At 39.7% G+C, this 10,754-nt stretch overlaps 1 long non-coding RNA gene and 1 pseudogene across 2 annotated transcripts; both read right to left on the reverse strand.

Moving 5' to 3' along the window:
* Positions 1–3,392: 3,392 nt before the first annotated feature.
* Positions 3,393–5,201, reverse strand: LOC118271424 (uncharacterized; annotated as a pseudogene).
* A 3,092-nt stretch (positions 5,202–8,293) lies between these two features.
* LOC126911046 (uncharacterized) lies at positions 8,294–10,149 on the reverse strand. Of its 2 annotated transcripts, none has more exons than XR_007705601.1 (3): positions 9,566–10,149; positions 8,656–9,447; positions 8,294–8,397 (listed from the first exon to the last, which is right to left on the reverse strand). It is a non-coding gene; the product is annotated as an uncharacterized LOC126911046 (long non-coding RNA). The 2 variants fall into 2 exon arrangements; XR_007705602.1 differs by lacking the exon at positions 8,294–8,397 and having other exon boundaries at positions 8,590–9,211; positions 9,330–9,447; positions 9,566–10,148.
* Between the last annotated feature and the right edge of the window lie 605 nt (positions 10,150–10,754).

Here is a 10,754-nt window from a genome sequence, read left to right on the forward strand (position 1 = left end):
TGAAGAGATCCTGCTATGTTTTGCTTTGGAAAGCGTACAAAATTTTATAATCTATACTTATAATAAATCTGTAGAGAGGTCAATTCTGTACATGAAATATATTTCCAAAATAACTATCAGCGGGTGATTAGTGATCGATACTGACGCCAAAAATGCAATCAGAAAAATTTTTGTCTGTCTGTCTGTCTGTCTGTCTGTCTGTCTGTATGTTCTTTATAGACATAAAAACCACTCGACAGATTTCAACGAAACTTGGTACAATTGTTCTTCATACTCCTGGGCAGGTTATAGTATACTTTTCATCACGCTACGATCAATAGGAGCAGAGCAGTGAAGGGAAATGTTGGGAAAACCGGAGAACTTACTCCATTTTTTAAGCGTCGGTCGCGTGTGCAGGCTTTATGGTTAAAGATACACAGAAATAATGTACCACGGAATGTTCTCCTTAAAATTGTTTACAAAATATTCCACGACAGCAAATGTCTATCTCTTATGGTTGACTCACAATAACACGTATAACTCCCGATAGCTTAGCAGTTCGGAGCTTTCTGATTATATTTGTCTACCTATTCTTACGTTTATAACACTCATTCATTCCTAATTAAAAAATGTTTACATTATTACCTATTTAATTTAATAAAAAAAGAATCATAGAAATCGGTACAGAAACACCAAAGATATACATGAATTACACTTAGTTTATATTAAGTAGTTAAAGGCGTAAGTACTTATATTAATTATAGGTATAGGTATTATTAATTATAGTAGTTATAGGTATGTAGTTTTATCTATACATATAATAAATCTGAAGAAGGGTCAATTCTGTACGTTGAAAATATTGAAAAAATTAATAGCAACTGGAGGAGGAGGCGGGGCGCGTAAGAGAACAAACCTCCTCACGCCCCAGCCGTCGCGAGAGACACTCCGGGCGTCGGGGATCGCGCGACGATCTCCGGCCACCGTAAGTGCGGGCCTGCGGACGGTGAGCAAGGGTAGCTCGCCGCCCGACCAGAACCAGACCCGTGCGTGCGGCGCGTTGCGTTCCGCGCGCGCCTCAAAGAGCCATCAGACCATCACAGATGGGGCCCGGTACGGCTGATGCCTGATCCGGAGCTGCGGACTACCTAGCGGGTTTACCGGGGCTCCGGCTCGAAAAGCAGAAGTAGGAACGGGGTAAAAAATGGAGAAATAAAACATCCACGCGAAGACCGATATCCACGCGAAGACCGACATCCACGCGGACGGAGTCGCGGGCGGAAGCTAGTATGTAATAAAAAAATATGGAAAATGTGTATGTAACCGTATATACCCTTTATACGAAGCTATGTAAACAGCGCCGTATACTCATACTACTAGAGACGTTACCCGTGCGTTTTGGCTGAAGAGGTTGGGCAGTTGGTCCTTTAATGGAGGTTACTTGGTACACCGGTTTTCTATGAGGCCGTGATATGACTTCAGTCGAGATGGATCATTTTATCAAGAGGAGGCCAGCAAGTATAACAGCTCACACATAGGACCCACTAGTTTTAAGTCAAATTTCCGTGGTGCTTGGCGACTGGGCTTTTCCCAGTTGTGGAGTCTCTTTGTGCCTTAAGGCTTAAGTGATTCTGTCTCCTGCATTAAATTCACCGAGGGAAGTGGAAACTATAGTTTTCTTTTCTTCTCCTCTAATAATATCTTCTGATTTATTTCGCTGCGGGATCCAAGACAGTCATTCATGTCCCTGGGACGCGCCGGACTTCAATGTTCCGGTGTTTTCATGGTTGTATCTACTGTAGATCCTGGCTTACAGGAGTTGCAGCGGTACGGGAGGTTGTGGCGGGCTTGTCCCAATAAAAAAAGAGGAGGCCAGAGGAAGCCAGATAATCCTTAAGGGTGAAAGAAAAAACAAAAGAGATCTATGTACATAATTTTGAACAGTCGACAGCTGGAGTATGGACCTCTACTAAAGAGGGGTTTACCATAATCTCTACGCTTGGCAGGCGTGTTGGATATCGCAATCTAAAATCATCAGACTTATCAGAGAAATCTGCTGAATAAGAGACTATGACCTCTGAGATGGTTTTGGCATTTCTTCTCAGAGTAGTCGGATAGGAAATGCCGACCTCATCTAGTTATTTCAAAGATTGACGTGTAAATGTATTACGTATATTATAACCAACTTGCAAAAACAAAATTATCTGGATCGGGCGAAGTATTACTGGGCTTTTTTCGTTTCGAAAATTTCTCAGTGATATCACGGAGTCTGGAAATATGCCCGGTATATGGCAATAGGCTCACCACCTATTACATGGGACAACATAAATTGTGAAATGTGGGTGTACGTTGGCAATATATGACATAATGTGCACCTCTGCCTACCCCTTAGGGGATTAAAGGCGTGACGTAATAATTAAAAAAAAACATTTAACTGGCTACTAACGTATGCGGGAGAAGAAAGGGTGATGCCAAATGTGTTCTACTCTGGCTTCAAGAGTAAAGAGTACCATCAGCTCCATATAAACCCACGTTACCAGCACAGAAACACATGAAACACGGGGTTCGCAATTACCTTCCGATACTGATTTGTTATCCCGCACCGGTGATTGAGCACATTCAGCTTATCTTCCCGCTATAGCTCTTGTGGGGTAGGCAGGGTTTCAGGTTAGGTAGAACATATACGACACAAAAACAAACGGGTTACCATGAGAAATGGTGTTAAATAAAAAAAGTATACGTTTGAAAGTGTGATATTTATTTATATTTTAGTACATAATATACATGTTTAGTTATGATTAAAATACTAATACAATAAAATATATGAAAAATCGTTTCATTTCTGCATAAAGTAAAAAGATAACATTTTAACTGACAGACAGACTGACGGACAATTCAATTTAACGTTTCAAAAGTGCCTAATTTAGGATTAATTGAAATAAAATGCTTTGACTTTAAACTCTTTGCAATTGTTCGACAGATTTTAGATATACGTACTTAACTACCTATTAATTCAATAATACATAGTATTTTGTAAAAAAGACAATACATATTTAATTTGTTTCATAAAAATAATATTATATAAATATAATTTAGTATGTCTCAAAGATAGTTATTATAAAAATATACAGACCTCTAGCCTGGAATAACACATTAACTACTTTTTACACCGAAAACGCAAGCAAAGCAAGTCAGTTATAAACTTAATGCCCGAATACTCAAACGCTACTCAATTTTAAGACGTTCTCAAAACTAGTTCTGTCCCTATCAATTCTTTATAAAATGACAGAGATAGCACAATATTTAAGTACAACTTAAAATTGAGTAGCATTTTGTATTTGGGCGATAGTCGACATAACTTTAAGTGGACATTTGTTAATTTTGAATTAGTTCAAAAGTGTTCCTTGTCGGTGTCATCATAGTTTTAGTCGTTGAAGACTCACTGGACTGGTTTTCTCATAAATACATGTTTTATGGAACTGTGCTATCGCCTTCTTGTCTGGATAAAAAACTTCAGTATCACTACAAACAAAAGGCTTAAGGCACCCTCTGGGTTGGCTTTCACCGAAAATTGTGCATATTTTCTTAAGATACCAACTGTCATCGACTCCAAAAACGGTGCTCCTTGGTCTTATTTCCACTATGGGTGTGGTGTCCACGCCTAGTTGGGAGAATTTTGCTGCTGCGAAGCTGGCCATCGATCCACCTGATGCTACACACTGTTTGAACTTTTTCGGGTCTATTCCAGTGTCACATAGACAGTATTCGCTAGGTTTTCCTGTGGATCATTTATTTTCTTGAAATAGATAATTATATTACATAAGTATAAAAAAGAACAGTTATACACGGTGTAACAAAAAGGGGGTATACATATCAAGTGCACGGTTTCTAGACAACATAACAAACGATACAGGAAGGGTTTTTAAACTCATGTTTTCATGGAACGAAGTTATGAATTTTTCCAATACATAAAATTCCAGAAACCGAACATCAAAATTAGGTAGATACAGGTACTAGGCGATCAGATTTACAGAAGAAATGTTTCGTAATTAGCGAGTGACCCCTGTAGTGTTGTGATACGTTTGTATGATGATTTAAAATCAAGAACCATGCGACACCAAGTATTTGGTGCCAATTTTTTTAAACGTATTTTAAGCTGAAACTTTGTGTAGAGATTCTATTCAAGCTGTATTCTTCAGTGCTTCTTGATGTATATGAGTATTTTTACCGACTTCACAAAAAGGAGGAGGTACTATGTTCGGCTGTTTGTATGTTTTTTTTTTTGTATGTTTGTTCATCGAATACTCCGTCAATTGTCGACGGATTTTCAAAATTCTTTTTTTGTTCGAAAGTAGATAGTTCTGAGGTGGTCCCAAGTTAGGATCTGATGATGGGATCTTAGAAAAATTGAGGGAACTCCTCAAATATTATAGGGAACTATATAGTGATCTAGAATTGAAGCATTTACAGTCAAAAAGTAACCTTTGAAGAGGTGGAACTGATGAAGAAGACCAGAAATGGCCAATGGAACTTCATACTCACATAGAAATCACAATAAAGTTAATTAAGTGACTGTGACAATACAAATAAATAAAGTAGTTATTGAGATAGAAAATTTTAAATTCGGAAGTCGGTGTAACAAACAAATAATACCGAGAAACACCGACTTCCGAAATTAAAGTAAGTAAGTTAAAGTGAGTAAAAATCTAATGTTTTACGTGTGGGAGGGCTATGCTTCGGCCGGCTCGACCGGAGTGATACCACGGCCTCACAGAAAACCGACATGAAACAACGTTTGCGTTGTGTGAGTGAAGTTACCGGAGGCCCAATTACCCGACGTCACCGGCCTTTTGCAAGAGGCGTTTGGGCCACCCAATCCCAAAAAACGGTAAAGATAAGTACCTAATATAATTATATACAATTGAATTAAATTAATAATTATGATATATACCTTCAGCCTCACACTTCAAATACTGCGCCTGAAGGAAAGTATTGGCCTTCAATTCTTTCAGAACACACATTTGAGGCACGCTGTATCTTCCACTGCCGACCATATAATAATCAACATATATCTCGCCCCCTATATTATCTATAATCCATGGAAATGTATGTCTGAAAAACCTCTGGTCTTTATACTATACATCCCCATATATAGAAATGGCATAAGAAGAGTTAGAAAATTTTAATACAGTTGCTAATATGAAGATGTAGTTTATAAACGACATTTTGTTTGTTTTTTTTTAAATCCTTTGACATTGGAATGGTTCAGGTTTTTATGTATTCGGTAAAGTAATTACCTATGTGTTTGTTGGTATTTAAGAATGCTTTTTGCAATATTCTAAGTATTTTGTAGATATTTACTTATGTTGCTGAAAGAATATATGATTCGAATTTTATACAAATGCTAGTAAAAATACTAAACATATAATACAACTATAGAAGTATTCATTGTGTACATTTTATATATTTAAAAAAATAAATAGACTGAAACCGAACCCAAAAATGAGATTAAAATAAATTGTCTGTCTGTCTGAATGTTCCCGTATCACGCAAAAACTACAGTTCCGATTACGATGAAACTTGGTATAATTATACTTTTAATATCTTGAATAAAAATAGGTAAAAAAACTTTTTAAGTTAAACGGTTTTATGTGAAACATACATTGCAATGTTTAAGATAAATGTACTAAAAACCAAAAAATAATAAAATAGATACAGTCGTGGGAATTATAAATATATGCATAGACTAGACTAAAATAAAACCGTGGGGCACGTCAATTGTCTACAATCGTTGATTAAAATGTTTGTTTTGTAATGTTACACTATAATTAGGCAGTTGTTCAACCGACAACGATGGACGTGTGATAAGTAGGGCTAGAATTTGGAAACAAGTTGGCAAGCTCGATTATAAGCGAGTTTTAGGGCTTCATAGTGTTGAGCGAGTAGTACTTTTATCGTATGTTTTGTCGATTAAAGACAAACTACGAGCAGTGAAACGATTCCTCGCCAGCCAGCAGTGTGAATGTCCAACAATAAACTAGTTGAAACATCTCTTTTATTTACATGGAGTGTATAACTATTGGAATATCCATGAGCAAGAAAATAGTAAGTAAGTAATTTCCTCACCGTCTGCCAACTGCCTAACGACGAATTAAAAGATTCTTCTATCGCACATTAAGTCGATAATTTGTAGACAATTGACGTGCCCCACGGTTTTATTTTAGTCTAGTCTATGCATATATTTATAATTCCCACGACTGTATCTATTTTATTATTTTTTGGTTTTTAGTACATTTATCTTAAACATTGCAATGTATGTTTCACATAAAACCGTTTAACTTAAAAAGTTTTTTTACCTATTTTTATTTTCTAGTTTTTAGTTTTTATTTCGCATTCTGTTTAATTCATTTAGTGCTTCATTATTGCAAGGTTTCTTGCCCGTTAGTTTATTGCAGTCCAACTCCTCTATACATAGTCCCTGCAAAGATCTTACTCTACTAAGAGCCACGTAGGCTTGACCTTCTTCAAACAGTTTCGCACCTAAGTGTATTACTGCGTGATCCACAGTGCTGCCCTGCATTTTATGTATTGTAGAAGCCCGTGATAGTATTAAAGGCAACATTCTTCTCAAGATGCGCCTGAGTCTTGAGGGGAAAACGACATATCATTTTTATCCACCCTAATGCCATACAGTTCTCGGCACGTTTTAACCTTTCACCTTAACTAGGGTGGTGTACCGCTAACGACGTATCATTTTTAGCCACCCTAACGCCACACAGTCCTCAACACGATACAAAATCTTGACTTGGGTGGTGGATTCAGGCTGGATTAATCAGATAAGTAGGTACCTAAATTACAGATTCAATTTCTAAATTTAAATCTTATTATTATACGCCATTTCGTGGCTTTTTTGAGGGGGAAAATCATCCAATGACTTCTTCCGCCTTGGGTAAGGCGAGAGGGAGTGTCAGACTCTTACTGACTAAAAACCACCCCGTTCCTTCTCCTGCTTTTCGACCCGGAGCCCCGGTAAACCCGCTAGGTAGTCCGCAGCTCCGGATCAGGCATCAGCCCTACTGGGCCCCATCTGTGGTGGTCTGATGGCTCTTTGAGGCGCGCGCGGAACGCGACGCGCCGCACGCACGGGTCTGGTTCTGTTCGGGCGGCGAGCTACCCTTGCTCGTCGTCCGCAGACCCGCACTTACGGCGGCCGGAGATCGTCACGCGATCCCCGACGCCCAGAGTGTCTCTCGCGACGGCTGGGGCGTGAGGAGGTTTGTTCTCTCACGCGCCCCGCCTCCTCCTTAGCTAGCATGACTGCTTCGCAGAAGGAGGAGACGGCATCCCAGTCCCTCTCGCTCCGCACCATGGCCTGAACCAGTGCCGGGCGCGAGAGGTCGCCGTCGCCGACCACATCCCTGAGGACTTGGCGGTGCTCAGCCCACGCAGGGCACACCGCCACCGTATGTTCTACCGTGTCCTCCGGGCGGTCCTCACAGTGATGACACCCGGGCGTTTCCTCCCGCCCAATAAGGAACAGGAACCTACCGAAACTCCCATGTCCGGTAAGCACCTGCGTCAGGCGGTAGGTGAGGACGCCGTGGCGCCTCTCTAGCCACTCCTCAAAGAGGGGACTTACCGCTGCAATGACAGCGAGCCCAACCTTCGGTTGCGACAGTCGTTGCTGCCAATCCGCCATGAGATCGCGCCGGAGCTCGTCCCGCAACGCACTGATTTGGCGTGGCAGTGGAGTTTCGCCCCTGCGACACGCGTCGGCGCGCAAACTGAAGACGCGCGCCAGCCAGGTTCACCGCCTCTCCGGAGATCGTGCGACATCCTCGGATCACCCGGATGGCCATGACCCTCTGAGAAGTGAGCAGCGCCCGAGCTGGTCGCCGCATCAGGTTCGGCGCCCACACAGGGGCGCCGTAGAGGGCCATGGACCGCACGATCCCCGCGTACAACCTCCGGCAGGAGGCATTTGGCCCCCCGAGATTTGGCAGGAGCCGCTTAAGCGCAGCCCCCGTCCGTTCCAACTTAGGAGCCAAACGTCGGAAGTGTTCCACGAAGTTCCATCGACTGTCGAGGACGAGTCCTAGATACTTCATCGTAGTCTCGACGCCGATGGAAACCCCTCCCGCCGTTATTTGGGACCCACCCGGAGGTGGCGCGTTCCCGCGGCCATGAAAGCACATACGCCATTTAGTGGCTGCGCCCATCTTAAATATCGAGGTTGTATAGTGCACTGTATTCTTCTTGTCAAGCCCTTTTATTTGATACCCATATTGTTGGGATTGATAAAAAAAAATTATCAGACATTTGGTAGCGGCGGCCATCTTAGATTTCAATTTTGCATAGTAAATTGTATTCTACTTGTTGAGACCTTTCATTTGATACCCATATTGATGGGATTGATAAAACCTACGTTATCCGCCATTTTGTAGCGGCCGCCATCTTAGATTTAATTGTATTTTTGTTATAGTATATTGTATTCTAGCGGCGGCTTGTTGAGCTTGTTGAGACCTTTCATTTGATACCCATATTGATGGGATTGATAAAACCTACGTTATCCGCCATTTTGTAGCGGCCGCCATCTTAGATTTAAATTTTTTATAGTATATTGTATTCTGCTTGTTGATCCCTTTCATTTGATACCCATATTGATGGGATTAATAAAACCTAAATTATCCGCCATTTTGTAGCGGCGGCCATCTTAGATTTCAATTTTGCATAGTAAATTGTATTCTACTTGTTGAGACCTTTCATTTGATACCCATATTGATGGGATTGATAAAACCTACGTTATCCGCCATTTTGTAGCGGCCGCCATCTTAGATTTAATTTTTTTATAGTATATTGTATTCTGCTTGTTGAGCCCTTTCATTTGATACCCATATTGATGGGATTAATAAAACCTAAATTATCCGCCATTTTGTAGCGGCGGCCATCTTGAATTTATAATGATAATGAATAAATATAATTGTATTGTCACCAAAATCCAAAGTGTACACAAAATTTCAGATTAATCGGTTGACAGGAAGAGGGTGAAATTTGAATTACTAAATTTGACCCAAGAAAGAATAAAACAAACGGGTTGAGCTAAATAAAACCGTTTAAAAAAAATATCAGCCATTTGGTAGCGGCGGCCATCTTAGATTTCAATTTTGCATAGTAAATTGTATTCTACTTGTTGAGACCTTTCATTTGATACCCATATTGATGGGATTGATAAAACCTACGTTATCCGCCATTTTGTAGCGGCCGCCATCTTAGATTTAATTTTTTTATAGTATATTGTATTCTGCTTGTTGATCCCTTTCATTTGATACCCATATTGATGGGATTAATAAAACCTAAATTATCCGCCATTTTGTAGCGGCGGCCATCTTAGATTTCAATTTTGCATAGTAAATTGTATTCTACTTGTTGAGACCTTTCATTTGATACCCATATTGATGGGATTGATAAAACCTACGTTATCCGCCATTTTGTAGCGGCCGCCATCATAGATTTAAATTTTTTATAGTATATTGTATTCTGCTTGGTGATCCCTTTCATTTGATACCCATATTGATGGGATTAATAAAACCTAAATTATCCGCCATTTTGTAGCGGCGGCCATCTTAGATTTCAATTTTGCATAGTAAATTGTATTCTACTTGTTGAGACCTTTCATTTGATACCCATATTGATGGGATTGATAAAACCTACGTTATCCGCCATTTTGTAGCGGCCGCCATCTTAGATTTAATTTTTTTATAGTATATTGTATTCTGCTTGTTGAGCCCTTTCATTTGATACCCATATTGATGGGATTAATAAAACCTAAATTATCCGCCATTTTGTAGCGGCGGCCATCTTGAATTTATAATGATAATGAATAAATATAATTGTATTGTCACCAAAATCCAAAGTGTACACAAAATTTCAGATTAATCGGTTGACAGGAAGAGGGTGAAATTTGAATTACTAAATTTGACCCAAGAAAGAATAAAACAAACGGGGTGAGCTAAATAAAACCGTTTAATAAAAAAGTGTTGGATTTGACTGAGTAGTTGTAAACTGCATATTGTAATAAATAGCAGAATCAACGGATTAAAAAACATTTGGGACTTATCGTTTTTGTTTCAAACTCGGTTATTTTTAGAATCGAATAAAAAAATGCAAAATTAGTGTGGCGCATTCAACGATTAACTACGTTCGGTAACGTAGTGATGTACTTAAAATAATAGATATCGATAATGTCGATAAAATATAGGAAAGATTAAAAAATAGCATGCATGATTGGTCAATTTAGTCAAAATGTATTTGGTTCGATACCTTATTCAGCCTAAGTTTAGTTTATAAATATAATTTATTTTGTTACATGGGACTTATAACACAAATGATGAAAAGTACATTGTATAGCGGTATTACGTGTTGTAACGTGCACCTCTGCCTGCCCCTTCGGGGATATAATGCGTGACGCTGTTAAAAATATCATTATTGCGCGATGCGATTATATTTTAAAACTACATACATACATATCGTCACGCCTTTAATCCCTGAAGGGGTAGGCAGAGGTGCAAATTATGGCACGTAATGCCACTGTGTACACCCACTTTTCACAATTTATATTGTAAGTCCCATGTAATAGGGGGTAAGCCTATTGCCATATACCGGGCACATTTCCAGACTCCGTGCTACCACTGAGAAATTTTCGAAAAACCGAAAATAGCCCAGTAATACTTCGCCCGACCCGGGAATCGAACCCGAGACCCCTTGCCCGGCAGTCGCAC

This window comes from Spodoptera frugiperda, chromosome 9 (assembly GCF_023101765.2).
Source record: "Spodoptera frugiperda isolate SF20-4 chromosome 9, AGI-APGP_CSIRO_Sfru_2.0, whole genome shotgun sequence".
Lineage (NCBI taxonomy): Eukaryota > Metazoa > Arthropoda > Insecta > Lepidoptera > Noctuidae > Spodoptera > Spodoptera frugiperda.